Source organism: Penaeus monodon, unplaced genomic scaffold (assembly GCF_015228065.2).
Source record: "Penaeus monodon isolate SGIC_2016 unplaced genomic scaffold, NSTDA_Pmon_1 PmonScaffold_4294, whole genome shotgun sequence".
In the NCBI taxonomy this organism is placed as follows: Eukaryota; Metazoa; Arthropoda; class Malacostraca; order Decapoda; family Penaeidae; genus Penaeus; species Penaeus monodon.
The window spans coordinates 3479-10000 of record NW_023659104.1 but is presented as its reverse complement, the minus strand read 5'-3'; the positions used below and the strand labels follow the sequence as shown (position 1 = coordinate 10000).

At 62.6% G+C, this 6522-nt stretch overlaps 1 non-coding gene and 1 pseudogene across 1 annotated transcript in view; both read right to left on the bottom strand.

The window, feature by feature from the left end:
* LOC119570894 overlaps positions 1 to 1698 on the bottom strand; it is a 5665-nt gene extending 3967 nt beyond the window's left edge. The window contains exon 1 of the ribosomal RNA XR_005228483.1: positions 1 to 1698. This exon is cut by the window's left edge and continues 3967 nt beyond it. This is a non-coding gene — a ribosomal RNA (large subunit ribosomal RNA).
* Positions 1699 to 3338: 1640 nt separating this feature from the next.
* LOC119570892 lies at positions 3339 to 5367 on the bottom strand (annotated as a pseudogene).
* Between the last annotated feature and the right edge of the window lie 1155 nt (positions 5368 to 6522).

Genomic DNA, 6522 nt, shown 5'->3' with positions numbered 1-6522 from the left:
GGATTCCAACTTCCATGGCCACCGTCCTGCTGTCTATAGCAAGCAACTCCCTTCCATGGGATCGGAATTAGCATCCATTTAGGCCCCTTAACTCGACGTTTGGTTCATCCCACAGCGCCAGTTCTGCTTACCAAAATTGGCCCACTAGGCACTCCGATTCTCGTCCGGGGCTTCAGCGAAGCAAGCCCGGCACCTCACCCATTTAAAGTTTGAGAATGGGCTGAGGACATTTCGTCCCCAACACCCCTAGTCATTCGCTTTACCGGATGGAACTCGTTCGAAGCGAGCGCCAGCTATCCTGAGGGAAACTTCGGAGGGAACCAGCTACTAGATAGTTCGATTGGTCTTTCGCCCCTATACTCAGCTCTGGCGATCGATTTGCACGTCAGAAACGCTTCGGACCTCCACCAGGGTTTCCCCTGGCTTCATCCTGGCCAAGCATAGTTCACTATCTTTCGGGTCCCAACATCTATGCTCTGGGTACCCGCCGACACATCCGGCCGCCCGAGCCCGCCGAGGCGGGGGGCGACCGTTCGTCATGGCGAGTCCCGGACCTGCGCCCCCCCCGCCGCCCGGTGAGGGGCGTGCGGGGCGTGCGGGAGCGGGGGCCCCCCCCGGGGAGGAAAGTCAGTCACTCCGTCCGGGTGCGCGGGGGGAGCCGCTGCTCCGGGGGGCCCGATCACTTTCATTGCGCCCGTGGGTTTAGCGCGCCCATTGACTCGCATACATGTTGGACTCCTTGGTCCGTGTTTCAAGACGGGTCGGGAGGAGTACCGACTCTTTGCACGCCGCGAAGGCCACGCGGGAGAGGGAAAGGGAAGCGCGGGAGCCAGCGAATTAGGCTCGACCGCGGCCTCGGACCAGTCCCCCGTTCCCGGCAGGCCCCGGAGGAGAGACCGTCGGGGGGGCAAGACGAGGGCACCGGGGGATCCCCGGACGGGCGCGCTGGAAAACGCCCCCCGCCCAACGAGGAGCGGAGGACGAACGCGCCGCCGGTTCCTACCAGGACCCGGGCCTCAGACGCCCGTGTGTCCCCAACGCGTCGCGGCGACCTACTGCGGGGGGAAGATCGCCCGCCGGCGCCGGGCAGGCGGCGGGGGCCGCTCCCCGCGTTGGCTCCTTCGGCCGAGGCCTCCGGAACGGGAAGTCGCCACGCCCGCTGCCGTCTCCCGGCAGGCCGACGAACTGAATCCCCCCAGTTCGATCTTCGAATCTCCGCCCGTTTAGCCTCTTAACGGTTTCACGTTCTCTTGAACTCTCTCTACAGGGTTCTGTTTCAACTTTCCCTCACGGTACTTGTTCGCTATCGGTCTCGTGGTCATATTTAGCCTTAGATGGAGTTTACCACCTGCTTTAGGTTGCGGTTTCAGGCAACCCGACTCTAAGGAGAGGCCCGTTCCGCACTCCCGAAACCCCCCTCCCCGCGAACGAGGAGGAGGAAGTCCCTTTCCGCCACACGGGCCTGACACCCTCCGTGGGTATGAGAGTCATTCATGAACAACTTAGGCGGCTCGGAAGCGCGTGCAGGACCTCTCCCGAACGCAGCACCCCTCGAGCCCCCCGCGAAGGGGACGCGAGGCTTTGCGCTGGGCTCTTCCCGTTTCGGTCGCACTTACTCAGGGAATCCCGGTTGGTTTCTTTTCCTCCGCTGATTAATATGCTTAAATTAGGCGGGTCATCTCCCTCCACTCGAGGTCGACGTACGTACAACAAAAAGCGAGCAAGCGAGCGGGCGAACGAGTCGCCGCCGCCGCCGCCGCCGTCGCCGTCGTCTTGCTTGTTTTGTGCTTTGGGATCATTTCGCTCTCTTAGTCCGTTGATTAACGGCTTTCCACGCCCCCCTGCCTGCCCCGAAACCTCACGCGGGGGTTTCGTGGCGCGGAGAGGGCCCCAATCTACGCGGTCTCGCGATCTCAGGGTGCGCCCTTGCCCTCTCCAGCACGGCCGGATGGCCCCGGCCCCCTTCCTCTCCTTTCGGGGGGGGGGGGGGGGGTGCACCGGACGGCTGGCTTTCACGGCTTTGGGAGAGCGCCTCTCCGGCTCTTTTCGGAACATTCGCCTTTTCTGGGCCAGTGGCAGGCAGGTCCCGACCAACAATCGGCCGGTAGTCGGCCGGACGAGGAGGAGGAGGAGGACGAGGTACGTCCGTCCCGTCCGTCCGCCCGTCCGAGCCGACGGCGACGGAAGAGAGCGAGCCCTCCAAGCGTCTTAAGGGAACGTCCGGACCCGGGAGCGAGTTCCTCCAACGAAACCCGCCCCTCTCTGGTCCGGCGAACTCCCCAGGGCGGAATGGTCGTGCGAGCGAGCGAGCGAGAGCAAGTCCCGCCGCCGCCGCCGCCGCACCTCCGGCACGGGTTTGAGTGGAGCCGGCAGGCTTGAGGAGAAGCCGCCGGACCCCAAAACACCCCCCGTTGTGCATTTTGCGGAGTCCCCGCCGCCGGAAGCTCCTGCTCCTTCTCCTGCCCTCAGATGAGGGGGGAGGAGAGAGAGAGAGAGCCGCCGCCGCGAAAGGGGGCCACCTACACGGCGCTGTTTCGCCTCACTCTAAAGAGATTCTCGTAGCGGCCTTCCCGGAGAACGGGCGGAAAGGGGCAGGAGGACCGGAGCCCTCCGCCGCCGCAGTCCGCAGCCGTCCGTACTGTCTCCCGGGAGGCAACGTCACGACACTCGAGGGAAGGTGGCAGCCGTCCTTCGAAGAAGGCACAGGGCCGCCGCAATGTGCGTTCGACACGTCGATGGAATCACGGGAGAATTGCGATAGCCACCAAAACATCGCTTCTTGCCGCGGTCTTCCTCGACCCACGAGCCAAGTGATCCCCCGTTAAGAGTCTTTGCTGGGTTTCTCTTTCCTCGAGTTCACACACACACTACTCGATCGCCTCCCACTCAAAAAAGGGCCTCGGAGGGGAGGGTAACCTGCGCTCTGAGAAAACGCGTAGCCCACGGCGCCGAGCGCGCTTCGCGCCCGGCGCCGTCGCCGACCTCGTAGGCCCCGGTGACCCAGGCGGGGCTGACAAAGACTTTTGGGTTCGGCCCCCTCCTCTCCTCCCCGCCTCCCTCCGGCCGGCCGGCCAGAGGGAGGGAGGGATGGTGGAGAGAAAAGGGCCGGGGAGCCGTGCCGAGAGCCCCCGCGGGACGAGGAGGAGGAAATGGGGACGAGGAGCTGGGAGGTGGACCGCGGCAGGAGACAAGACCGTCTCCGCCCCTTGGTCACTGCCTCGCCCGTCCGCCCGTCCGTCCGTCGTCCGTCCGTCCGATCGTTCGGGTTGCACGCGAGTTGCCTCTTTCGGCGGCACCACTTCTCGGTGGTGGTGCTTGCTGCTGCTGCTAGCACTCGTTAATGATCCTTCCGCAGGTTCACCTACGGAAACCTTGTTACGACTTTTACTTCCTCTAAATGACCCAGCTTGGACACCTTTCCGTCGACCCGAGGGCGCTGGCCGCCGCCGAGGCGGCGGTAGCGGCTCCAAGGGCGCCAGTCCGGTGCCCTCACTAGACCATTCAATCGGTAGTAGCGACGGGCGGTGTGTACAAAGGGCAGGGACTAAATCGGCGCAATCTGGTGAATTGCGCCTACTGGGAATTCCTCGTTCATGGGGAACATTTGCAAGCCCCAATCCCCTTTAAGGACAGCTTTCACGAGGTTACCCGCTCCTCTCGGAGCAGGGACAGCTCGCTGAACTCTCCATTGTAGCGCGCGTGCGGCCCAGAACATCTAAGGGCATCACAGACCTGTTATGGCTCAAACTCTCGTGCGGCTAGTATATTTTTTGCTGCCGCTTATCCCTCTAAGAAGAAGACTGCGAAGCGGACGCCAGTTTCCGGCGCCGCGGGGCGCGCCGCCGGCGGCGCTAACCAACCGACGGCGGAGGCCCGCGCGACGGCCGGGTTTAGGGGAACCCGAGCCCACGCCCGAGGGCGAAGGCTGGGCGAGAGACCCGTCGACTATTTAGCAGGCTAGAGTCTCGTTCGTTATCGGAATTAACCAGACAGATCACTCCACCAACTAAGAACGGCCATGCACCACCACCCACCGAATCGAGAAAGAGCCTTCATTCTGTCAATCCTTCCGGTGTCCTGGCCTGGTGAGTTTCCCCGTGTTGAGTCAAATTGAGCCGCAGGCTCCACTCCTGGTGGTGCCCTTCCGTCAATTCCTTTAAGTTTCAGCTTTGCAACCATACTTCCCCCGGAACTCAAAGACTTTGGTTTCCCGGAAGCTACCCGCCGGGTCATGGGAATAACTGCGGCGGATCGCTAGTCAGCATCGTTTAAGGTTAGAACTAGGGCGGTATCTGATCGCCTTCGAACCTCTAACTTTCGTTCTTGATCAATGAAAACATCCTTGGCAGATGCTTTCGCAGTAGGTCGTCATGCGACGGTCTAAGAATTTCACCTCTAGCGTCGCAGTACGAATGCCCCCGTCTGCTTCTATTAATCATTACCTCGGGTTCCGAAAAACCGACAAAATAGAACCGAGGTCCTGTTCCATCATTCCATGCACGACCATTCGGGCTGTAAGCAAAGACCAGCCTGCTCTGAGCACTCTAATTTTTTCAAAGTAAACGTGCCGGCCACAGGGGGACACCCGGTTAAGGGCATAAAAAACCCCGTGCGCGCCGGCGGGGACACAGCTCGGAACCCGGCAGTAGCCGCCGCTAAGGCGGACCGCCGGTCCGGAGCAGAAGTCAAACTACGAGCGTTTCAACCGCAACAACTTTAATATACGCTAGTGGAGCTGGAATTACCGCGGCGGCTGGCACCAGACTTGCCCTCCACTCGATCCTCGTACAAGGATTTAAAGTGTACTCATTCCAATTGCGAGGCCCCGTTCGGGGCTCGCAACAGTATTTTTCGTCACTACCTCCCCGTGCCGGGAGTGGGTAATTTGCGCGCCTGCTGCCTTCCTTAGATGTGGTAGCCGTTTCTCAGGCTCCCTCTCCGGAATCGAACCCTGATTCCCCTTTACCCGTGATAGCCATTGTAGGCGTTTAACCTACAATCGAGAGCTGATAAGGCAGACGCCTGCAGGACGCGGCGCCGACCCAACCCGGGTTGCGGGAGGGGTCGTGCGCTCGGCCAAAGTTATTCTGATTCACCAAGGAGATCGCGGCCGGCCGGTTGAAGGGCCGGCCGCCGAGGGTTTTGGTCTAATAAAAGCGCTCCTCCCTCGCGGTCGGAGACTACAAAGGCATGTATTAGCTCTAGAATTACCACAGTTATCCAAGTAGTGCGGTTCGGCAGAGATCCAATGAGTTATATCTGATTTAATGAGCCGTCCGCGGTTTCGCCTTAAGTCGGCCTGTACTTACACATGCATGGCTTAATCTTTGAGACAAGCATATGACTACTGGCAGGATCAACCAGGTAGAATTGGACAAAACAACAAACGACCCGTCGGGGTCGCCATCGTTCGTGTGTGTGTGTGCTCGCAGGAGGAAGAGGAGGAGCGCCGGCACGCAGCACGCAGCAGCGCGCGCGCGCCTGCTCGCTCGCTCTCTTCTCCGCCTTGCACTTCTCGGCTTTTCGCAGGATCGGTCCGCGCACTCTCGCCGGGATCGGGAAAGAGGGCGGACCGATGCTGGATGGCTTCTTTCATCATCGGCTCTTCTCTCTAAGGGTGCGCCGCACGCAGGGGTGGGAGAGAACAAGCGTCGCCGGGCCAGAACAACGGCCGCGGCAGGCTCCCACCCGGGCGCGAGCCCTTCATCGTCTCTCTCTCTCTTTTCGCCATCGTCTTTCGGCCGCAGCGAGGAGGGGAGCGAAGGGAGACAGGTGGCGAGGGTAGGCGGGGGGCAGGCGCACACGGACGGCAGGCACCGCACCAAGGGTGCCCGCGCCGCGCCAGCTGCCCGCCGCTCCTCCTCTGTCCTTCCTCCTCCTCCCATCGCATGCTGAAAGGGCCGGCCCACCCCTTTCCACAGGGGAACTCGCGCGCGCGCATCCGCAGGGGCGCGCTTGGCGCTCCTTCTTCCCCGACCCCTTGCCCGGGAACTCGGAGCCGGCCGGCAGCCCCGCCCGCCCGCCCGGCCTCGCCCGCGCGCGCGCGCGCGCGCGCGAAAGGGCCAAGGCAAGGGGAATGGGGGATGCCGGCTACCCACAGCGCCCGGTGGGGATCGGATGGAAACGGAACACGCGCAGCAAGCGAGAACCACAAAGAGGGGGGCCCTCCGGCCCAGCCTTTACTCCGCGCAAGGCGGCAAGGGGTGTGTGATTGCCGGGGTTTTCTTCCTTTCTCGCCGCAAGGGTGTCACAACCCGGGATCTAGCTCCGCGCTATCGGCACCACGTGGCCGAGGGGAGAAGAACCGCGGGAGCTCTACCGTCGCGAGGGAAGGCGCGCGGGGGCGGCACTCGGAAACCATTCCGAACGTCTAGAATGGAGCGGTCGCCTCTGTGAAGGGCACGGCCACAACCGACCTCAACGGGGGCGGCACGGGGAATGGATACCCCGGCGGCCCCCGGCCGGCAACGTGGCGCGAGCCCGCGACCTTTGCTGTGCGCTGCGGGAGGCAAGGCGAGGCGA